At 44.5% G+C, this 25,235-nt stretch overlaps 1 long non-coding RNA gene across 1 annotated transcript; it reads left to right on the top strand.

Moving 5' to 3' along the window:
• The first annotated feature begins 1,296 nt into the window (after nt 1–1,296).
• On the top strand, nt 1,297–14,673 carry LOC142818388 (uncharacterized). The gene is made up of 3 exons (XR_012895880.1): nt 1,297–1,370; nt 7,406–7,470; nt 13,900–14,673. It is a non-coding gene; the product is annotated as an uncharacterized LOC142818388 (long non-coding RNA).
• The last annotated feature ends 10,562 nt before the right edge of the window (nt 14,674–25,235 follow it).

Genomic DNA, 25,235 nt, shown 5'->3' with positions numbered 1-25,235 from the left:
GGTGCTGACTGCCCCTGCTCCAGCCCAAGAGCGCTGACCCAACCCAGCTACTGCTCCAGTGGTCAGGGAAGGGGTGATGACAGCTGCTCCAGGCCTGCCCTGGAAGAAGTCATGTAGGTCCCAGAAAATCATGGAATCTATTACTTCTGTGACCTCCATCACAGAACTGTATCGTTAGCTATAACTCATCAATGAAATATTTCAAGAATAGATTCTGATTTGAAAAAGTACATTGCAAAAATTTTACCAAAATAAAATGAAAATTATTGCAAAATGTCTGATTTTTCCATGTTTTCAACTAGCTCTATTTTGTAGTGTCGGGATTGTAAAACATAATGCTTTCATGTTTTACAATGAAGTTTCCAGCCCTTCTGGTTGCAGAGATAACCTTCAAAATGTAAACTTCTGCGGTATTGTCCTTTGCTGTCTGCATGCAGCCAGACTACTGAAACAATAGCTTTAAAAGAAATATGAATGTCCCCTATTCATGAGTTGTTTACTCTGCAGCCTAATTTAATTTACCAGTTAAACACTAACATTCAGAGCTTTTATTGTATGGATGACATTCAATTTATTAGAAAATACAAATAAGTCTTCAATTTTTTACCAAAAAATATTTGCCAGATTATTATTTTTTATTATTAGCTAATACATGTTTCTATCAGAGTTGGTAAAATGGAGCTTTTGTACATCCAATACTCCACCATACAGTACTTACAATGTGCTTTAATGTTGCCACTTTGGTTCACAATTTATACAGGATCAGGATCAGTATAAAGTCCAAATTATATTGCAATCTTAAATCCATGTTTGCCAGATGATTCCCCTGATATCAATCCATTGAGTCAGTGCAGTGGATACATGGGCCTCAGTGGCAGATCTAGATTGTTCTGGGAAGAGATAAACCCAGTCTCTAATAGAAGAAGGGTGACTGAAACTCCAGGAGAAAATCTTCCTCGAATTTTCATTCCCTCTTAGCCTTCTTTTCTCCTGTGTTATTATGGGAACAATCTGGTCCTATATTACTAATGTAATAAAAATAATTCAGTGGATATGGAATATTAGGTTTACTCTCTATGGCCCCAATCCTGCAAAGACATATCCATAAGCATGAATAGAAAAGGCAATGCTACTCCTTTTCAGAGAAGCAGTAATGTGTGTGTGTTCCCAACTGCCCCGTGCATTCATGTCCCAAAATGACTCTGGGGGACACTCCCTCTAACTAGTAGTCAGCTCCTCCTCTCTTGCACAGCTTAAAACAATAAGGGCAGGATTTTATCCTGACTTTGCAACCTTCCCAAACATAACTTGGTGGAGAAAATTTAATTTCCAACTTTATGGTCCAAGTATACAGTTCTACCCTGCAGGATGTGAGTAACTCACCTTAACTTTAATTATTATTATTCATATTTAATGGGAGGAGAATTAGGTGTGCTCCTGAAGCATAATGAAAACATCATGAGCTAAAAAGGTGGATATAACTAGCACTTCTAAAAACTTAAACCCCATAATTCCAAAGGAAAAATACGTAGTTACCATACTCTCTATTAGAGCTAGATCCACCATTGCCTGACTCTTTTTGGTCTCTGATTAATAGAAATCATATTCCATTTCCAGATCACATTCATGCTTCCTTTTTATATTCAAAGAACAGCTTTATTTTTGTTTACAAGTTTTGTGAACCTCTGTCATTGTTGGTGTTGATATATCATTAGTTTGTTTTAAACTTTCCCATTATGCAGGGTGGAAGTTTTTTGTGGAGAGTGTAAACTTTGCTATGGAAAAGTCTGAATTAATGCATACTTTCAAAACAGTGATGTCAAAAGGAAAAATAGCAGTTTTGCTAGCTGTCCTGCAGGTTGGCAAAGTGACTAAGCACACAAACCACAATGATCATGTCTTTTTTTGTAGGAGAACTTTATATCTCAGTCATAGGACAAGACTTAATAAAAGATCAGAAATGGAACAAATAAGAAACCTAAACTCAAGCTATACCCCTTGATTCAGACCCCTGCTTTCTCCCAGCCTGCCCTCTAGTATCTAGCACAGCTGCCTTTGTAGTTCTTGCAGCATGTGTGTGAATCTGCATTATTAACTCTTTACTCGTTGGCACCAGAAAGTGCCTTTGCTGCTTGTCACTATAATTTTTCTTCTTGGGACAGCTTCACAACAATTCTGGAAAATGCTAAAAATACTGATGCAAACTTCATTTGCGCCCCCAACATCATAGGTGAACTACCATATCCTTTTTTGCCAGTGGCCCTCTCTGAAAATTGAACATCCTAAACTTCCATTGAGTACAATGGAAACAAAGTGTGCTCAGTACCAGGAAGAAATACCTATAACAGGATCCAAGTCCTCAAAACACCCTTTACAGTGACAAAGTGGGTGAGATAATAGCTTTTCCTGGACCAACTTCCCTTGGTGAGAGAGACAAGTTTTTGGCTTGGTAGTGGAGCTTGGACAGCCCTGCCTTGACCATAAATTGTAATGTCAGTGTTGACTACAGTGCGGATCTCTAAAAAGCCAAACCCAGGCCTGTCTCAAGTCTGGTGCACATAAGCATTCAGGCAAGGCCCAGGGGAAGCTTTGAGAGGCAGGAATGTTTTGCATAATAATGTAGATTAAACATGGTATGTGAGACCACATCAAGAACACACGACAAGCAACCTTGTACTGGTACTTCTGTTTCTGATAAGCAAAAATTACAGACAAATCTATAAAACTGTCAATTATGCACCTAGTTTTTGCAACATCCTGAGTAGCAGAATGTACCCCAAATAGGGCACTGAATATTTTAGGCATCTTACATAATACATAATCAATTGGTAAATATTATTATAACGACCAAGTCTTGCTTTGTTATAAAATGGGCTTAATAAGAAGAATCAATGGGGGGGGAGGGAGCAGGATTCACCCACATGTCCTGCTCATTGTGACTAGAAGAAATAAGCCTTTCACACTGTCTATGATAGGGCATGGAGTTCTGACAGGTGGGAATCAAAGGAACCACATCCTCTGGCCTGGTACTGTAGTAGAATATGAATGAAGTGTAAGTGAACTAGGATTTATTATTGTATTATAGTAGACCTTCTGTTAATTGCTTTTAAATTTAAGGTTTAAATTGCATAGTAATTGTTTTTAAGGCTTGTAAAATTTAAACATCTATATTAACTGCTTAAAGCGTGTTAAATAAGAAAGTGATTAAGTCTCTCTGGAGAGTCCTGGTTTCCTTTGGATCTAAAATAAATTGAACTAAATAAATGTAATACTTTAAATATAATTAATTAAATAAATTGAATTATTTGTCAAGGATGGTTCTTGGTCCTGCTGTGAAGGCAGGGGACTTGACTCGATGACGTTTCAAGGTCCCTTCCAGTTCTAGGAGATAGGCAATCTCCATTATATTAACCACACAACAAAGCTCCACGGGGCTCTTATTCTGTGGCTACCTAGATCCCATTGAAAAGAAGTGACAGCCAGTCTTAGATTGAGTAACTCTTCAGATAATATGGATATCGCTTTGCTCCACTGACTTTATATTCTGCAAGGCTAGCAATTTGGTTCTCATTTGTGCAAACAGTCTAGCTGTGTGTCTGCATACACAAGCTAATCTTGAATAATGCCAGGCAGGCTTAGCTCATTCTGCTTCAGATATCCCTTTACCAGTTTGTTTGAGTTGTATTTCTTATCCAAATACCTTGGAGATTTCAGATTGCCCAAGTTTAAAGAGGTTTCAGCCCTAGGCACTGCAAAAGCTGTCACCAGGACCACTAGCACTAAGTACTCAGTTTCCATTTTTATCATCAACCCTTTTCCATTTTTAGTATATTTCTTTTTAAAAAAAAAGTAAGCAAGCATTGAGCCATATTTTGCACACTCCTGTGCAACATGTATCTCATGGTCTGACATCTGCATGCATCAGGGCAGAAGTTACCCCATTGTATTGATGAAAGATGCCATATATATGACAGTGGAAAATTAAATTAATTTAGCCACCCTAAGGGAGAGCAACACAAGACACGAGGGCTACGTGTAGATTGCATCCCTTTTTCGTAAAAGGGATGCAAATTAGACGTATCGCAATTGCAAATGAAGCGGGGATTTAAATCTCCCCCGCTTCATTAACATAAAAATGGCTGCCGCTTTTTTTCGGCTCGGAGCTTTTCCGGAAAAAAGCGCCAGTCTAGACGCTGATTTTTCGGAAAATAAAGCCTTTTCCGAAAGATCCCTTATCCCTCTTAAACTAAAGGATAAGGGATCTTTCGGAAAAGGCTTTATTTTCCGAAAGATCCACGTCTAGACTAGCGCTTTTTTCCGGCAAAGCTCCAAGCCGAAAAAAAGCGGCAGCCATTTTTATGTTAATGAAGCGGGGGAGATTTAAATCCCCGCTTAATTTGCAATTGCGATACGTCTAATTTGCATCCCTTTTACGAAAAAGGGATGCAATCTAGACGTAGCCAAATTGTAATGCAAGCTACCTCAACCCTCATTTATCAGTGCGCCTGCACCAGATGATCTGATTTGAGTTGGATCTATTACCTCTAAGGGATGAAAGGTTAGGTCACTCTTTATGACCAAATCATTTCCTAGGACCCTGTGTCTGGCCTGTCAACCAGGATTTCAGTGCATGCTAACAGGGATGGCAAAATCTTTGAACCATATTTGGACAGGCCATTAACTCCTTTGAAACAACCCAACACAGTCATCAGATGGTAACAGTCCAGATTGGCCTTACTCTAGTGATCTAAGGAGAAAGGCTTCTTGGCCACATAACCTTTGAGAATCCACCCCCAGAACTTCATTTTTTGAGTTTTCAACTTAACACTTTTAAATCATACTGAAAGCTGACAGCCATGTCACACAAAGATACTGAGCGGGGTGTTGTATCTAAGGGAACACTGAAATGACTTTATACCACCTTTGCAGCTTCTCAATTCTGAAGTAAGCTATGGACCACTTTGGCCTCCAGTGTAAGTCAGAGCAGTCTTGAGGACAGCTGTCATTTTCAACTCTCCTGATAAGGAGCCATTCCAGCAGCCAGTAATAACTTTTGGTAGAAATACTGTGTCCAGTTTCCACTTTCTCCTGGCCACACCCATATGCTTAAGTGGGATGTAGAATGGGATCCTCTTGAATGAGATGTGGAACCCATTCTACCCAAAGAGTCTTTCAGCTGTCCATTCAATCTGTTAGATTATCAGACCTGTGCTGGCAGAGTGCCCTGAAGTTGCTCAGAAGCCTGGTGAATCAACTCAAGCCTGCAGTCTTATGGGTCACACCACTTTGTTAAATGGCAGCTTTCCTCTCCATGTTAAGCAAATAACGGGAGCCTCTGGGCTCCTAACAAGCTATAAATTGGCAGAACAAATATCAAGTGACCCTGTCTTAGTTTGTTTGCATCTTTGCAATTTGCAGTAGTAGCATCGTTTCTAGAATCAGATAATCTCATGCTGATCATGCTCCTGCTCAGGCATCACTCCAACAGAAATCCTGGGTGAGTAGAATGTGTCTGCACTTCTCACCTTACAACACTGTTGCCAGCTCAACTCTTTATGGCCAGAGGAGTGCTCTCCCAGTGACCAGGAAAAGCCCACCCCAAATGAACAGTGGTAGCTCCTGGTGATAAAGCACTGTCTATGCTGGTGCTTTTCTGTGCTAAAACTTTTGGGGTACATCTAAATAGCACCTTAAAGACAAAATAAGATATGCAATTTGTGCTATGCAAATTGCATATCTTATTTCGATTGAATTTCCAAACAGTGTATTTCAAAATTTGGTGCATCTACACAGCATCAAATTTTGAAATGACATGCTTTTTTGAGACATCCCTTAACCCTTGTGGAACAAGGGCTACAAGGATGCCGAAATAGGTCTCAAAATGGCCGATGCACTATCTAGAAATAGTGGGCCCGTTCAAAAGACACAGGATAGCTATTTTGGGATATTTCCAGTATCCTAAAATAGCCCCACTGTGTAGATGTATCCTTGCTGCCAAACAGGGTGTTTTTTCACACCCCTGAGCAACTAATGTTTTATTGCTGAAAGTGGTAGTGTAGACACAGTCTTAGGAATGCAAGAAAAGACCTTTTTTGCAGACTCTTCCCACCCCCCACCCCCATACGCATGCTTTAGACTATTTTTATATTCAACTTGTTACATTTGCATATCTGTCAGTTATGGCTATGAGACAGTCCGCTGACATGAGATTATGAACAGTCTGAAGCAGATAACTTGTTTTGTTTAGGATAAAGTCCTCCCCTCTCATCTGTGAAGTGAAAATCCTTTTGAAGCATAAAACATTTCCCCTCAGGACTTGACTATGTTTTTTCTTGGATTCCAGGCATTCATCCACAATATACCTAGGTGATGGGGAAACTATGTAGACTCATTTTGGAAGCAAACTATTTATCTCATCTTATAACTGCCTTCTGGTTAAGATAATCAACTGTCAACTGTAAAAGATTATAGATAAAATTCAAATTAGTTACAAGATCAGTTTTTACTGACAAAAGCAAGGGAGTACAGAGTTAAGTCTGTCACATTCTTTTAAATTTGCTTTTTTATTTCATACTATAGCAGTCTGGGGCATGTGATGCAATATATATATCACCAACATGTCAGAATACTTTAGTGCAATATCAGAGTGGGTCAAATTCTGTTCAGGGGCACTGATTCAAGAAAGTGTGCCATTAAGCAAGGTCTTAAGTTCTTACCTATTCAGAACAAAACTTCCACACATACTTAAGCCTGTGATCATGTTTCATTCATGCCTAAAGGACTGGAGCATGTATTAAGGATTAGAGCATGTCCCATCCTGAATTGGGACCAGAGGTATAGCAAGGGTGTTATGCACCCAGGGGCAAAGGCAAAATTTTGCCCACCCCCCGCCGCCACAGCACAGTGGAGCCCCAAACTTGGCACATGGCTGAACCTGACCCTGGGAGGGGGAGCTTATACCATGTCTTCCCCCAATTTCTCCAGTTTGAGGCCAAGCCCCTTCATGCACTATCCCACCGGTGAAGATGGAGGAGGGTCGGGCTGGAGACGGAAAGGAAGGGCAAAGGCTCAAGGCACCACCAGTGGGCAGAGGAGGAGCTGGCAAACCAAGGGATGACAGCAGGAGTGGAGGGGGACTAAATTGGTGCCCTCCTAGCGTGGTGCTGGGGGCAACCGCCCTTCCCCCCTGATCGCCCCTCCCCCGCAGCCGCCCCTCGCTACGCCACTGATTGGGACTTGAACTTGGTCCTCTATTTCAGAACATCCCATGTGTAAACAAAAGCTTGCTGTAGTGAATGACAGCTTAACTTACTTCTGAATCACACATTATCAGTATGTTGATTTTTGAGTGAATGTTGATTCTGTTCTTCCATGAAAGTAATCCTAATCTGTTTCTATATTTTAGAGAGTGTTTCTGTCTGCCAGCCCATCTGTCTGTATTCCTGTTTCTTCAAGATCTCCACCTAAACTGTAAGAGCTAGGACCACCACATTTGATATGCAGCTTCCAGTAAACATGGGGAAGGGACTGCTGGAGAAAGGGGGGCCTATCACCTTCCACAGCCTGCGAGCCACGGGGGGGGGGGGTCACTGGAGGCCAGAGGCAACCCCCAGAGTCTAGCTCCCCCAGAGAGCCTGCAGGCTGCAGGGGGCCCTGAAGGCCAGGGACAGCCAGTGGAACCTGGCCAGCCCTCTGGAGCAGCCCCTAAAAAGGCTGTAGGATGAGGGGAGGGGGCGCTGCCCCAAGCAAGGTTCCTTTCGGAGCAGTCTATCCCAGGTGAGCAGGACTCTGTCTCCCCAAGACAGGCTGAGGTTGCGGGGTCAGCAAGCCAGGGACTGCCGCCCTGACAGGCTACGTGCTGCAGAGCACAGTAGAACTGGAGACTGGGTCCTGCCTGTAGAATCCCAACCTCTATCCAATAGCATGCAGAGCCAGATCCTCTGCTCCCAGGAGGAGCTACCCTCCAGAGCGTATAGCCCTGGCTCCTTGGGAGGAGCTGCTGGCTAGGGAGTACTGCCATGTCCCCTAGGAAGAGCCACCGCCAGAGCAGCACCATCCTCGCTGTCACAGGTGGCCCCATTATCGCCCCCATCTCATAGCCCGCTGTCCTGAGCCCTTTGTCCTGAGTCCTGCATCTCCCACCTGCCTTGATTTCTGCACCCCCAGGTTCTTCCTCCTGCCCTCAGGTCTCCACCCCCTACCTTGAGCCCCCCACACCTCTCAACCCTCTGCACTAAACCACCCACCCCTTGCCCCTGAACTCTCACTCCAGCCTTCATTTTCCTTCATTTTAAAAAAATACAGCTATTGAAATAAAGCAGGTGCATTTTTTTATTCCCCCTCTCCCCAAACCCCCCCCAAAAAACAAAAATACCCCTTCAGTTAAAGACCTGAGCAACATGGCTAGTGCCTTTTATAAAAGGCACCAGCAGACCTAAGCTTTCATTGTCTAAAATATAATTAGAGCTTGTTCTGTCATTCCAATCTTGCATTGTGTCTGGAGTCACATCTTGTCAAGTTGGAAGCATTTTGTGTGTCCAGAAACCACTTCGTATAGTTTGTTGTTATTTTCTGTGAGAAGCAAACAATATTAAAACAGATTTTAAAATAAATTAAAATGGTTTTAAATAAATACTTTATTAACAGAAATATATTTTGAGAATTTGTAGCTAAATCAATCTTATATTGCATAGCATTCTTTCCATTACATTAATACAGTACTGAATATATGGTCAGAACACCAGCTGTGTTACACAAATGTATGTGATGAAACAAAGCTTTTTTCTGTTCAATTATTGGGAACCTGTTTAGCTTGCTTTCCTGTTGGGCTGTAAAGCTGTCGGGTATGAGATTAAGCAAAGATTAATGTATCATTTCTGTAGTGGCTGAATTAGCAGCAGCTGTCTTGTGTTACAGGAGACAAGAGAAACTGGCCCAATATTGCAAGATGCTGACAGCATCATAAAGTCCCACTGAAATGAATGGGAAGGGAGAGTACTATGACTATACTGAGAACCGAGATTGTACTAAGTATAAACAAGCATTTGAGCTTCTGCTTGAATCCTATTCACTTCAGTGAGAATTAAACGTGCTTAAAATTAAGAATGTGTTTAAGTACTTTGCTGAATCATAATCTAAGGCTGCAGCAGCAGGAGTTATACAAAATATACAGAAGTTCCATTCTGTGTACTGCATCCTCCATTAAGGGATTGAGGGTAAGTCCTCTACATGGGACAATAACAATATGAAAAGTGTTTAAATTAAATTAGATGCATTGGGCATTTTCTGGGCATTTGAATGAGGTGATGCTTCATCGATAAATATTTCACACGGGCCTTCTCTTTCCATCCATTCTCTCCCATTATTTACTAAGATAATGATTTGACCATAATGAATTGTTACTGTGAAATTTATTTGTGAAATCTCTATTGGAGGAAAGCCACACAAAGATCTCTAAAATTCAGTTGTTACAATGGCTGTGTCTACAATGGCATGAATTTCCGGAAATGCTTAAAACGGAATACTATTCCGTTTTCAGTTTTTCCGGAAAAGGAGCGTCTACATTGGCAGGCTGCTTTTCTGGAAAAAACCTTTTTCCAGAAAAGCGTCTGTGGCCAATGTAGACGCGCTTTTCCGGAAAAGAGCCCCAATCGCCATTTTCATGATCGGGGCTTTTTTCCAGAAAAGACTACTGGGCTGTCTACACTGGCCCTTTTCCGGAACAGTGTTCCGGAATAAGGACTTAGGCCCAAGCGGGAGCAGAATAGTTTTTCCAGAATAGCGGCTGATTTTGTACAGTAGAGCATTGTTGCTTTTCCGGAAATTCAAGGGCCAGTGTAGACAGCTCGCAGCTTATTCCGGAAAAGCAGCTGATTTTCCGGAATAAGTGGCCCATTGTAGACACAGCCAATGTGTTCCTTTTAGGCCACTGGTTTGTAAATCAAGCACCCCAGCACTGCAGGAAATTGGACAATTGAACAAATCTTTATACTACTAGAACTCTGCTAATATAAGAGCATTAAATCAGCACCTGTAAATGTACTTGGATTTATTGCTACATGCTACTACAATATAAACATTTATTTAGCAACCTATAGGGAAAAAAACAAGTAATAAACATATTCCCTAGCTCGCTGGCTAGAAGAAGAGAAATGTTTATATTTTTCAGTGATGCGCACAAACGCCTAGATTTCATGTACTGTATATCAGAGCAGTCTTATAATAGCTTGTTACTTTTAAAACACCAGCACACACAAAAACGCCTTTTGAGAGCACTGATTATGGCAATGTAGAAGAATTAGCTGATTTCCTATACCTACAAAATGTCTCAGAGAGAGGATTTATTTTGTACTCCTTTTCCAGGAATAGAAATGTTTTCCATTGTAATAAAAATCGCTAAGGGAACCGGCATTCATTTCTTACTGAGTACTTTCACCTTTGCTCATTTATATTTGTTTTTGTGGTCACGGATATGTTTTCCCTTTATAATGGCCCCAAAAAGAAGCCATTGCTGCATGCTGATTTTTATTGAGGTCATATTTCTTAGTAAAAAGGGAAATTTTCTTTCCCTACACCTTCAATCAACCTTACTTTCAGGGAGGAGAATTAAGATTTACTTACAAAACCAATATCTGCCAGTCTTTATGAACCTCTTTGTACTGTGTTGATCCTGCTAACAATAGAGAGAACATTGCTGAGAATTAGTCAGTGTCACAGCCAGCACAGGAATTTCAAACCTCTAGCTTTTTGTAAAGAAATTTGTCTTTGAGTCACGATGAGTGTAAGTAAGTGACTGCTCCCTTCCTAGCCTGCAGCAAGATCCACAATTAACTTTGTGGCTAGATCCTTTCCTTAGTTGTTATAACGTCTGCAATCTTGTGTTCTCATTAAAAGTATTAATTACGAATGATATTTGAGGTGACTTTTGAAATCTGAGGTAGGAAAGAGGTCAAAGAGAATAATAATATGCAACAACCTAGAGCAAGAAACTGACTTTCAGAGGGTATATCTACACTGCACGTTTATTTTGGAATAAGCTATTCTGGAAGGCTACGTCTAGACTGGCATGATTTTTCAGAAATGCTTTTAACGAAAAAGTTTTCCGTTAAAAGCATTTTCGGAAAAGCACGTTTACATTGACAGGACGCTTTTCCGCAAAAGCACTTTTTGCGGAAAAGCGTCCGCGGCGAATCTAGATGCACTTTTCCGCAAAAAAGCCCCTATCGCCATTATTGCGATCAGGGCTTTTTTACGGAAAACAAATCTCTGCTGTCTACACTGGCCCTTTTGCGCAAAAGTTTTTCGGAAAAAGACTTTTTCCCAAATGGGAGCAGCATAGTATTTCCGCAAAAGCACTGACAATCTTACATGAGATCGTCAGTGCTTTTGCGGAAATTCAAGCGGCCAGTGTAGACAGCTGGCAAGTTTTTCCGCAAAAGCAGATGATTTTGCGGAAAAACTTGCCAGTCTAGACACAGCCGAAGAGATCTTCTGAAGTAGCTTATTTTGAAATACCACATCTACACACAAAATACTCATTGAAGTAGTGCTGAGCTATTTCAAAATAGTGCATCTACACTGATTGGATGCTGAAATCGCATTTAAGGCCACCCAGAACCAGTTCAGACAGGGCATCAAGTCAGTAGTTACTTTGTGTGGCTGCTGCTCGAGGCTATCTGAGGCTCGTGCTTAAAGGGACCCCCCGTAAGAGGTGTAGCGAGGGTGTTATGCGCTCGGGGGCAAAGGAAAAATTTGCATCCCCCCCATCCGCCATGTGGCACGGCCCTGAACCTGGTGCACAGCTGAGGGGAACTTGTACTGCATCTTCCCCCACCCTTTACAGTTTGGGGCCAGGCTCCCGCATGCACTAACCCTCCAGTGGAGATGGAGGAGTGTCGGGCTTGGAGCAGGGTCAGGCTCAGAACAGAGAGGCGGGGAGGAGACTCCAGCTGCCAGTGGCAGGCGGAATAGGAGTACATGAGATGAAGGGATAACAGAGGGAGCAGAATGGGATTAAATTGGAGCCTCCCTAGCATGGTGCCCAGGGGCAACTGACCCCTCCGGCCCCCTCACTATGCCACTGCCCCTCCTCCTGCAGATCTATCATCTTATGCATGTGAAGATCTGAGAGATCCGTCCCATGAATCTGCAGTTAGTGTCTGTAGCGCCTGCTTCTGGATGGTGTCTCAATGCTGCCACATTCACTTCCAAAGAGGGGGCTTCCCAAAGCAGGCCCTTGCTGCAGACCCCCAAGGCATCCACAGATCCAGTCTCCTTTCAATGGGCCCACTTCACAGGGCTCATTGATCTTGGATCTGGCTTCCATCCCCTCTCCAACCTTTGCAACTGCCCAGAGGTGTCACCTTCCACCTTATCCATTCCCACCTCTTTCACCCCACAGGGACAGTCTCTGCCTCACTTGTCCTAGGGACTATTCTACCAAGACGTAATACAAAGTTTCCATGTAAAAGGACTCACTACAAAGCTAAAAACTTCAATGAGAGAATGATTAATACAGAGACGTGTCTACATCTGCTGCAGGGAGACACCTCTGCCTGCCTACATCCCTCTCCCCCAGAGTGTACAGCCCCATTGCAAAGCAGGGGAGTGGAAGGAAAGAGGCTGAGGCCCATCCATGGGACTGAAGCAGTCATAAGCAAGCCATGCCCAGGAACCATTCTCCTGTCCATTGCCGGTGCAGTGTTGCTTCAGGCACGCTGAAATGCAGTCACCTCTAGGGTGGGCTGGACAGCTGTTTAACATCTGCACAAGACTTCAGGAAGGGGGCAGTGTGGGCTGCCTTCCTGTAGAGCCCCCATCAGAACTACTGTGCCCTCCTGGCTTAGGAAAAGAATAAACAGGAGGATTGGAAATTAACCCGCCCAGTCTCACATCCCCCTAGGCAGGGAATGAGCCATCTACATTAGGCTGCAGCTGGAGTATCATGTCCAGTTCTGGGCGCCACATTTTAGGAAACGTGGGGAAACTGGAGAAAGCCCAGAGAAGATCAACACAAATGATGAAAGGTCTAGAGAACATGAGATATGAGGCAAAGCTATCATGAGATATGAGGCAAAGAGTATCATAAGGAGGAGGAAGAAAAATTGTTTTCCTTGGCCTCTGAGGTTAGGATGAGAAGCAATGGGCTTAAATTGCAGCAAGGGAGGTTTAGGTTGGACATTAGGAAAAACTTCCTGCCTGTCAGGGTGGTTAAACATTGGAATAAATTGCCTACTAACACTGCAGAATCTCCATCACTGGAGATATTTAAGACCAGGTTAGAGAGACACCTGTCAGGGATGAGCTAGGGCAACTCAACTTTGGAAGTCCCAGCGGCCACACGGATACTTACAGAACATGCTGAGGGACTCAACTTAAGTGTGGTTGCATATGCAAGCAAATATATACAAATAGCTTCTCTCACACTGACAGGCATGAATACAAAGATTAAGGCAAGACTACACAACACACAGACCCCATTTAAGTCAGTTCTGCTGGTATTAATAAAATGCAATATTTACCCGATTTCTACCCATGTGACAGCACTTTTCATGAGCAATGACAGTCCAAGAATTTAACTACTAAAATGCATATCAACAGATCCATGGGGAACCAGTTCGGTGTGGGGAGATCAACCATCGGGGCCCTGATCATGTAGATATGGCATTCTCTGGCTATTGTCCCAGGAGGGGGGTGGATTGAAGGAATGGGCTTCCCAAGAGAAAAGGGGGGGGGGTTTGCAAGCCCCGTCCCCAAGATATTTTTTCAGTCCCACTTCACAAAGCCTTGCCAGGAATTGGGGTGAGTGGGGGGGGAGGGAAAATGCGGGGGATGGAATGGGGGAACTCCCAAGGGCCCTGGCACCCTTGTGATTCTCTGTTTGTTCATCTCCTTCTGCAGGTCAGAGCGATCAACACCATCTTGCTGCACAGGGTCATCTGCATTGGCAATGTGGACACCATCATCACCGGTTTTGCCGATATGGACTTCCCCAACTGTGCGGGGTGGGGTTGAGCTATGGAGGGCACACTCATCCCTATCCAGACCCCTGACCACTGGGCATCTCTCTATATCAACTAGAAGTGATACTTTTTAGTGGGTCTGCAGGCCATGACGGACCACTGGGGCTAGTTCACCAACATCTGTGTCAGGTGGTCGGGAAAATCACATGACGCACGTGTCCTTAGGAATGCTAGTGTGTTCTAGAAGATGCATGATGGAATTTTTTCCACAACTACACCATCAGGGAGGGGGACATGGATATGTCCATCTGCCTGGTGGGGGGGATGCAGCCTACCCCCTCCTGCCTTGGCTCATGAAGCCCTACACCAGCCACCTCAACCCCTCTCAAGAACGGTACAATGCTAGCCTCAGCAGGGCCCGCATGGTCACTGAGGGTGACTTCAGCCATTTGAAGACACCAGCTGGACTTCAGGGAGCAAGGCATTCCTGCCAGGGTGGGGGTTAGAAGCTGATCGCACTGGCAGATCTTTCATACAGCTGCACACTGTTGCCATCTGGCAGGCTCATCAGGAGCCATGCATATCTGGAAGGCTCTGTGAGAGAGTTTCTCCCCGGGGCCCCAGTGACACCCTCCCTGGGTGGCCCCAGTAGGGGCTTCTACTTTGCCTTTCACTACCTTTCCTCCAACAACCTCTTCCTTCTGCCTTCCCTGCTAGCAAAATAAACCAAACTTAAAAAAACCCTGCAAAGTCTATATTTTTTATTTGGGGGTCAAAGAAACTGGGGAGAGACTGGGGAAAGAACCTGGGAGAGGGAAGGAATCATAGAATCATAGGAGTGGAAGGGACCTCAAGAGGTCATCGAGTCCAGCCCCCTGCCCTCAAGGCAGGACCACGCTCCGTCTACACCATCCCTGACAGATGTCTATCTAACCTGTTCTTAAATATCTCCAGAGAGGGAGATTCCACCACCTCCCTTGGCAATTTATTCCAATATTTGACCACCCTGACAGTTAGGAATTTTTTCCTAATGTCCAATCTAAACCTCCCCTGCTGCACTTTAAGCCCATTACTCCTTGTCCTGTCCTCAGAAACCAAGAGGAACAAATTTTCTCCTTCCTCCTTGTGACACCCTTTTAGATATTTGAAAACCGCTATCATGTCCCCCCTTAATCTTCTTTTTTCCAAACTAAACAAGCCCAGTTCATGAAGCCTGGCTTCATAGGTCATGTTCTCTAAACCTTTAATCATTCTTGTCGCTCTTCTCTGTACCCTTTCCAATTTCTCCACATCTTTCTTGAAATGTGGTGCCCAGAACTGGACACAGTACTCCAGCTGAGGCCTAACTAGTGCAGAGTAGAGCGGCAGAATGATTTCACGAGTTTTGCTTACAACACACCTGTTGATACAACCTAGAATCATATTTGCTTTTTTTGCAACAGCATCACACTGTTGACTCATATTCAACTTGTGGTCCACTATGACCCCTAGATCCCTTTCCGCCATGCTCCTTCCTAGACAGTCGCTTCCCATCTTGTATGTATGGAACTGATTGTTCCTTCCTAAGTGGAGCACTTTGCATTTCTCTTTATTAAACTTCATCCTGTTTACCTCTGATCATTTCTCTAACTTGCTAAGGTCATTTTGAATTATGTCCCTATCCTCCAAAGAAATTACAACCCCACCCAGTCTGGTATCATCTGCAAACTTAATAAGCGTACTCTCTATCCCAATATCTACATCATTGATGAAGATATTGAACAGTACGGGTCCCAAAACAGACCTTTGCGGAACTCCACTTGTTATCCCTTTCCAGCAGGATTTAGCACCGTTAACAACAACTCTCTGACTACGGTTATCCAGCCATTTATGCACCCACCTTATCGTGGCCCTATCTAAGTTATATTTGCCTAGTTTATCAATAAGAATATCATGCGAGACCCTATCAAATGCCTTACTAAAGTCTAGGTATATGACATCCACCGCTTCTCCCTTATCCACAAGGCTCATTATCCTATCAAAGAAAGCTATCAGATTAATTTGGCATGACTTGTTCTTCACAAACCCATGCTGGCTATTCCCTATCACTTTATTACCTTCCAACTGTTTGCATATGATTTCCTTAATTACCTGCTCAATTATCTTTCCTGCGACAGATGTTAAACTGACCGGTCTGTAGTTTCCTGGGTTGTTCTTATTCCCCTTTTTATAGATGGGCACAATATTTGCCCTTTTCCAGTCTTCTGGAATCTCCCCGGTCTGCCATGATTTTTCAAAGATCATAGCTAAAGGCTCATATACCTCCTCTATCAGCTTCTCGAGTATCCTGGGATGCATTTCATCAGGACCTGGTGACTTGCTGACATCTAACTTTCCTAAGTGATTTTTAACTTGTTCTTTGTGTATCCTATCTTCTAAACTTACCCTCTCTCTGCTTGTATTCACTACGTAAGGAGAGAGGGGGGAGAGGGGATGAGAACATTGGAGGGGAAGAAGGGAGCTGGCAGGAGGAGGAAGGATGAGGTGAGGCTCAGGGCTAAGGCTGGGAGTGACACTTGGCTCTGCTGATCCCACCACCACAGGTGCGGGGGCCTTGGCATCCATGGGGGAGGATGTTGAGGGAGAAGTGGGAGGTGGAGGGGGAATAGGAGGAGCTACAGCAACAGCAGGAGTGGGAGCAGAGGCAGGAGCAGGCATCATGCTGACAATGAAGGAATGCACAGCTGTGCACAGGGAGTGGCCCTGATCCAACAACTCCCACCTGGTGTCTCGCCACAGCTGGATGTCCTCCTGGAGCCTGTGGTTGATGGTCTGCTCCAGGGATCAGAGAGCTGCAAAATGCTCCCTCTGGAACTCATACATGACTCTCTGGTGCCTGCATATGCTTTGGGACAAGGAGGCTTTTCTGGGTGGTGTCGCCCTCCCCCATCTCTCAGCTGCTCCAGCTGTGGAGAATAAAGAAAGATGGTCCATCATCCCAGGGAACTCTGTGCCTGAAGCCTAGCCTTCATCTGTGAGCTGAGAGCAACAGTTCTCAGCTCATTTAAACTCAACGTGCTTGGAGCAAGGCCATGTGCGCCCTGACCAATGGGTACTGCCCAGAGAGTGTGGGCATGCCTGTGAGCCATGTGCAGGACTGCTGAGTGTGTGTGTCAATTTCCCCAGCCTCCTTCTAGAGGTGGCTTGTGGAGGGAGTCCCACCTGTCCCACCCTGGAGTCATGAGCATGGCAGGCCACTCCAGACACCCTGTGGCCAATAGCACAAGGGTCATCTGTGCAGCCTGCTGGGGCTGTGTGGCCAGGAGCAGAGCGACACATGCTCCCACATGCACGGCCTGCTGCACTATCCCCGGGCTGCAAAGGCCTAGTGAGGAGCACTCAGGGGGATGTGATGCAGGGAATATGATGGCACTCACATGAAGTTCCTTCCCTGGCCTCAGACGATGCCTGGTAGACAGGGACGGGTACTGGCTCAAAGGTCAGGAGGCTGGCCTCAACTGGCTCCTCCTCTTTCACCTCCTCTACCTCATCGTCTCTCCCCCCTGCAAGGATGATGACGGGCATCTCAAGCCCGGAGTCCCCCTCCTCCCTCCCAGGGAGAGGTACTCAGTCCTCCAGGATGTGGTCCAGCTCCTTAAAATAAGGGCAGGTGTGGGGTTCTGCCCCAGAGCAGGAACTGCCCTCACCAGTCCTGGCATATTCCCGGCAGAGCTCTTTGACTGTTATCTGCACCTGTGCCTGTGTGCGGATGTGCCCCTTGTTGGCCAGGCTCTTGGCCATTGGCCATAGACATTGGCATTCCTGTGTCTGGTGCGAAGATCCTGGAGGTTGGTCTCATCCCACCAAATCTCAATAAGGTCCAGGATCTCTGCATCAGACCAGGAAGATGTGAGTCCTTCTCAGCCCCTGGCAGAATCCTGGGAGCTAATTGTCTGCTCCCTGGGAGCAGTGGAGCGCTGGCTGAGAGCAGCAGACTGGCTCATTTTGGGGGGGAAAGTGAGACCAGGCAGCTGCAGGGTGGCTCAGGACTGTCAGGGCCTCCTGCTAGCTATAAGCCATTTCAGCTGAGGCTGCAGCTTTAAGTGCTCTGGGGAGCAGGGGCATTGAGTTTGGCTCAGTGTGGACAGAGTGGCCAGCAGGGCACCTGGTAATAATAGCTGTTGCCCTGTCTACACAGCCCCTATTCCGAAATAACTGTTTGGGAATAGGTGCTATTCTTCATAGAATGAGGTTTACAGAAGTTGAAATAAGCCATCCACTATTTCAAAATTATTTTGAAATAATAGTATTGCTGTGCAGACACTTGCATAGTTATTTCGGAATAATAGCCATTATTCCGAAATAACTTCGCTGTGTAGATGCACCCATATAGTGCAGAACTGAAACAGGGCTAGAAGGGGCCTCTCAACAGGCTGCTATGTGTAGGGGAGGCTCCATGCAAAACAAAATACAACATGAGGGCCATATTATCCTTTGTCCATACTCCCTACAGAGCTTAAGAGGAACAGTATGCATCCCCAGATTGAACTCCCTCCCTCTGTGCAGAATCTTTACCTTCTTATGGGCTCGCTTCAGAATTCATAGAAAGGGGTGAAAGTGTCCAGGAGACAGTAGAACTATCTGCCCCATGGCAGGATCCATGAAACCGTTGGTATGTAGGATATCAGGTGATAACTAAGCACTTCTAGATTTGCCCCATAGAAATCAGATTGTAAACTCTTTGGGGCACCTTCCACAGGTCTGTGTTTTGCCTCCATTGCCCCTGATTCCTTAGTGATGTTTAAACCAGCCACAGAAGGCAACTGTAGCCTCTACATATCTCTTTTTCTCTTCTCTCTGGGCCTGTCCCAAGGAGAAGCAAGCATTGGCGGGGGCCCCAGTTTGAAGAACTGAGCAGAAAGTGCAAGAACAACAGTTCAGGGGCTGATGTGGAGTCAGTGTAACAATGTTTTCAAAGGAGGGAGGGACAAAAATGAAGGGGATGAGTATGGACTGGGCTGAGGATCAGAGCTGAAGTCCCTCTACAACATCTCCTCTGCACACCCCTTTTCTCCCTACTCTCTCCTGAACTGCTCAGAAATCCCCTTCTCCCCGCAAGCACCAGCACAGAACAGAAAAGGAAAACCTGATGACCCTTCCTGCACTTGGAGATTGGTCAGTTATTGACGTGATAAAAAGAAGAACATGAAGTAATTAGAGCCTAATTAGGAAACATTTCAAAATCTTGACTATCTCATGCATTTTGGGAAGCTGAAAGATGACATGAAAGAGGAAATGACACAGCTCTTGGTGCAAACTCACTCAACCCTGTTCCACACAGAGATATTTCTGGGCTGAATCCTGTGATAAAAAACAGCTTTCAGTCCATTTTGTAATGACTGCTTGCTTGTTCTCTTGCATTAATCTCCTTGAAGGTTGCATTGAACTGAAAATGTGGCTATACTCGTGTGACGTAGTGGGGGGTACCTTGCTGGTTGCTATGCTGGGCAGTGGGTTGTTAGTGACCTCCACTGGCTGTTATCTGTAGCATGGCCCAGCAGGGCAGGGGGTGAGTCATTATGCAAAAAGGGTCTCTCAACCTGTCCGACCAGCTACCCCCCAGGGAGAGAAACAAAGGAAGGTGGAATGCCGCCCCAGGCTGGGGGGCAGGGCTGGAAGAAAGTGAGTTAGTTTCTGTCTGGGAAGCAGGGGAGAAGGAGCTAGGGAGGGGGCTGGGATTTTAGGGCCCAGCCACCCCCCATCTCAAGTGGGGGGGGGCACTGAGGCCTCTTAGCCCCAGTTCCTGTAACCAGATGACATCTGTGCTGTGCTGTATCCTGGAGAAGCAATAAACTCCCTCTGTTCTACTGGCTGGTGGAGTCTGTCCATGCCATTACGGGGGTGCAGGAGACGGGAAAACCCCAAAGTGCCGTTACAACTTGGTAATGTGGTCAAAAGTGAACACAGGTAAACACAGTGTATACACGTCCCATGCAAAGAACATGGAGCTAAGATTATTTTACCCACTTCTTTTTTCATTGCCATACTAATGTCTACCCTGATTATACAGGATTCACAAAGGTGGTGCTTTATGAACAGGGTCCATCAGATCCCATTGTCATGGTTATATTCAAGCCAAAGTAGGGTCCCATTAAAACTCTGCTCCTGGAAAACATGATGGCACCTTTACTGCTGCCTCAAAAGAAGTGATTCTGACTGAGAAGCATGAGGATCTTTAAATAAAGAGTAGCTCTTAGATCATTTATATGTGTTCCTAACGAACTCCTCATGAGGTGCTAATTAGAAGAAAATGCACAAAATCCATCCCAAATGGATGCTAAATGTATTGCCCCTTGCTTTTTTAGCCTCTGCTCCAAAACCCACTGAAGTCAAAGGAAAGTCTCCCATTGAGTATCAATGGCCTCTAATTTCCAGTGTCTGCTGTTCATGGCCATTATATTGGTACTTCAAATATAAACTTTATACTTGACATTTTATTCCTGTCTTCAAAAGCTCAAGAGTGCAGTGGGTGGGAGGAAACAGATGTGGTTAAGCATGTGAAACTCAGAAAATATTAAATTCAGTGTGAACCCCAAGTTATATTTTCCTCTGTCCAAAAGACAAATCCATCTAAACCTGGCTAGTGAAGTACTCTTTCTGCTTGTTGCAAGAAAAGAGTACACAATAATTTCTAATCCCTGAGCTGCTCTCCATTGAGCATTACTTCTGTGTCATTGTTTTCAGCTTGAATGCTACATCCGCCCACAGTTCACAGGTTGCAAGCCCCTCTAGGATGATTTATTGGGTGCATAGCTGAAGCAGGAAGAGCAGCCATGGCATTGATGATCATTTGTTAATGAATCATTGAACTATATGAACATCATGAGTTTTAACAAAAAGGAACTTAGATTCTTGCCAGCAACGACATAGTTTATAAATAGTCATTTTATTACTTAACATTTCAAATGAAACATCAACTTGATCTGTGCATCCTTTTGGGCAATCACAGTCCTTTTCTCCTGTGTTGAAATTAATTCTGTTCTGTATGCAATAGCTTTAGCATGAGATCCAAGGTATAGGGCATGCACAACAGATCTCCAAACTTCACAGCAACTGTGCCATTTTATTTTCCTAAAACTTCAAGACCCTCCAGTGTCCACCACTTTCTATTCAGCTGTATATACTCAAACCTGCAGGAAAATTGTGTGGCTTCTCCCAGCTTTGGAGTGGAGGACTAGAGGGGCCAAAGATCTTTTGAGGGTTAGAGCACATGCAACTGTTTAGGAGGCAAGCAACAAGGATATTTCAGGGCCCAGTACATAGATTCAGCCAGATAGGGAGAGAAAGCCTAATATACCAATCACAAAACCCTGAAGTACCAGTACTAATATGCAATACCAATGGCCAGGAATATCTCTGTAACACAGGAGCTGTGCTAACCTTGCCATGGATTCTCATCAATTTATAACCAGAGATTTTGTTTGATACTGTGCTGATTAAGCATACCTTTCCTACAAACCTTCAATTGTCTGGGATAGGGCAATTAGGGTGCGTCTAGACTACATGGCTCCGTCAACGGAGCCATGTAAAGTAGTTTACTCGGCATAGTCAAAGAAGCAGGGATTTAAATAATTCCTTTGTCATTAAAATAAAAAAGGCTGCCGCACTGTGTCGACAATCAGCTGATCCGGCACAGCACGGCAGTCTAGACATGGCACGGTCGACAAGGGAAGCCTTTGCCAACTGCTCCAGCATGCCTCGTGAAACAAGGTTTACCAGAGCGGTCGACAAAGGCTTCCCTTGTTGACCACGCCACGTCTAGACTGCCTCGCTGTGCCAGATCAGCTAATTGCCAGCACAGTGCGGTGACCATTTTTATTTTAATGAAGCGGGGATTATTTAAATCCCCGCTTTTTTGACTATGCCGAGTAAACTACTTTATATGGCTCTGTCGATGGAGTCATGTACTCTAGATGCACCCTTCGTGTGAATAAGCTGGTAAGGAACAAGCGGACAACATGAGATGAGAGGGTGGCTCAGTGGTGTCCCAGACATAGAGCGTATGTCTAGACTAAATGGCTCTGTTGCTGGAGCGGTCAACATCAAAGGCATTTGTTGATTGCCTCGTTATGCCTCGTGGGATGAGGTTTACCGGGGCGGTCGACAAATGCCTTTGATGTCGACCCTGGAGCGTCCAGACTAGTGCACTGAGCTGACAAACAGCTGATTGGCTCAGCGTGGCAGCCATTTTAATTTAAATGAAGCAGCGATTATTTAAATCGCCGCTTCATTTGGGTATGTCTAGTAAACTAATCTACATGGCTCTGGCGACAGAGCCATGTAGTCTACACATACTCACAGTGACCTTCTTTTCTTTGCAAAGGAAATCTCAGAGGTTGCATGTGTTGCCCATGTGTCTGTTTGCCTAGTTCAGTTATTTATCTGGGGAAATTAGAAGTTCCGTGCTTTCCGTCAAGTGGCAAGGGTGGTGGCCTTCCTGTGCTTACAGTCTGAGGTCGCTGGCTTTCCTTCCCCCTTCATTTTATTGTTCTGGAGGTGGGATTTTTTTTTAATCAATAGAAATACTATTCAATTCCACCTCATGTTCTTGGTTTCTTCCTGTTCACTCAGTGCTCGCACCTTTGGCCGGATTTATTCTTATTCACTTCTCTCCCTAATACCTGGGAACTTTCTGATTTAAGATCAGAGGTCTAACTCGACAGGCTGAAGCAGCATGCAGAGCCAGATTTCATTACTTGAATAATGCATTTTACTTCAGAAAATAATGTCATAAACTATGTATTTCAAAAATGGCTGGGCAGAAGTGACTAGCTCCTCTCAGCTGGCTCTCCCAGGCAGTCTCTGTTAGGAAGACACTTTTCACGCCAGAAATGTTTAAAGCTGCTCAGAGAGAGAGAGAGAGATAATCAATCTGAGGCTGCAACTACCCTAAGTTAGCATGGCTAGGTTATATATGTTGAAAGTGGGCACAAAGATATGGGCCTTTACAAACTGCAAACTAGAAGAGACCATGTACTCAGTCTCCCAGAAGTGAAGATGAGAGGAAGAATATAGTGAAAATGTGTGCTGGCCACTGTTCCATCTGCCAGGATTGTAATGGGATCATTTCAGTTGTTAAGTATCTAACTTGATCTCTTACTACACGCATCAAGGTAATTAGGGCAGAGCTGATGATTATGAGGATGATGTAAATCATACAGCAGGTACTGCTGAACTAGGACTAAGAACTGCCTACTACACTGGGCTTGGCCAGTACCTAGTATAAAAAGGCCCACTCCTTAGCTGGTCTGTTAGCACTATGTAACAAACATGAGGAATAGCTGTATGTCACAAAACTCAACTCACCATCATGGCACCTCTTGAGGATCATGCTGGAAATCAGCTCTATTGCCTCCCCAAGTGCACCCTCTACTAGCTGTGTCTTGCCACCATCACTTCTAGTCCTCTCCCTGTCCAGAACCACATCTGTCCCAATCCATAGTGTCCACCTTAGGGCACAGCCCTCTCGCTGAGCCCCAGCTTTACTGCCTCTCCCTCCTCTCAAAGGAGCAACAGATCACCATCGTATCACTCACCTCAGGAGCCTATTGCAGGTCTTAGTCTAGCCTCTTACTCCAGAGGGAAACTGCAGTCTGTCCTGACCACCTTCATCACTGGCAAGTGTGGGGGGAGTTAGGAAGAGGCCAGGCCCTCTTGCTACTATGGGCTCTGACTTAGGGACCCTCAAGTGACAGCTTTTCAATGCCCCTCCTCTAAATCTACCATCACCTGCTTCTCTGTGCCATTTCCCCACAGCCCCATTAGCTTTGGCTCTCACTCAAGCCTGCTAGACTAAGCAAGGCCATTCCTGGTGCTAGCTATGCCACCCTTGAGGAAGCCAGCTTTCCCTCCCCCTCTAGTCTGTGACTTCCCTTTTAGGTCAGCTATCTCCTACTTATCTGCTGTGACTGCCTGCCACTCAGCCTGTAAGGCCAACGAGCGGCAGATACACTGTCACACTGCACAACAATGGGGCATGTTAATATAGCAAAAAGGAGAACCAAGACTGAAGCCATATGACACCTAGCTCCTCAAAGGTATTTTTGGTATCTAATTTCCATTGGTTCCTAAGTACTGTTGTGGATCTGGGCCTAAGTGACCATGATGGATTGCACACTATGACCTGATTGGATCAAAGGCAATTACTGTAGGCAGGGACCCTAAGGTCTCCTCTATACAAAAAAGTTATACCCATTTAACTTAAATCCATTTTTTAATTAATTGAGATAAGTGTTCACTCTGGGGTTTGCACCATTTATTTTGGCTTAGTTGAATCCAATTTCTAGTTGATTTAAACTAAACCAAAACAATCCTGATTTGAACCAAAATAGAAGTCTTTACATGGCCTTTAGCCCACTGCCATGTGTACAATGGAACTTGGCTGTGTTATAGCTGCCTTCAAATATTTATAGCAGCTGCTGGCATTTGCTGCATCTGAATTCCTCTCCAAGGAATTTAACAACCAGCTTTACAGAGTACGTGTTAAGGAGCTAAAAAAATTATTAAAAAGTAACTGTGTAACTGAAAAAATTATATAGGTTTTGGATTCCTGGCTGCTCCAGACCCTGAAGAGCTGCCAGCTGCCCTTGACCCTGCAGGGTTACTCACAGTTCCATGGGGCTGCTGGCGCCTGGCTGCCAGCCCCACAGGGCTCCCAGCTGCTGGCACCATGGACTGCTGGCAGCATCATAGAGTTTAACCATTACAGGAATTGATAAGCATCAGTTTATTGGTTAATGGGTTAACCAATTAAACTCTTACAGCCCAATAATGTATGGACCAATAAACACACTGACTACAGGGATTATATAGGAGAATTTCTTTGCAAGAATCATAGTCTTGACAGTCAAGGAGTTCAACATCTGTCTTAGTCTCATCCATTATGATTCAGGTAGTCAAAAGACACATAATCCAATTCTTTAAAGACATTGTTCTCACCTGCAGCTCAGCCACTTTGATTCCATTTCTATCCCTAACAATTTAATCACACCAATATTCCATGTCCATGGAAGCTTATTCAAGGACCCAGTTCTGCAACAAGTTTTCCCCCAAATAATTCTTAAATTAGAATATTGCAATATTCATAAGATAAATCTTCCCAAGCATGTAGGTGTTTTGATGTTAGGTTCCATGTAATGTCATATAAATCAACAGCAAATCATGAAATCATGTAACCTAAATGGTTTCCTTCCAATCAGTTAACTGTTCTCTTAACATATAAGCCAAGGCTTGATG

This window comes from Pelodiscus sinensis, chromosome 15 (genome assembly GCF_049634645.1).
Source record: "Pelodiscus sinensis isolate JC-2024 chromosome 15, ASM4963464v1, whole genome shotgun sequence".
Classification (NCBI taxonomy): domain Eukaryota; kingdom Metazoa; phylum Chordata; order Testudines; family Trionychidae; genus Pelodiscus; species Pelodiscus sinensis.
This window is presented reverse-complemented; position numbering and strand designations above follow the sequence as displayed.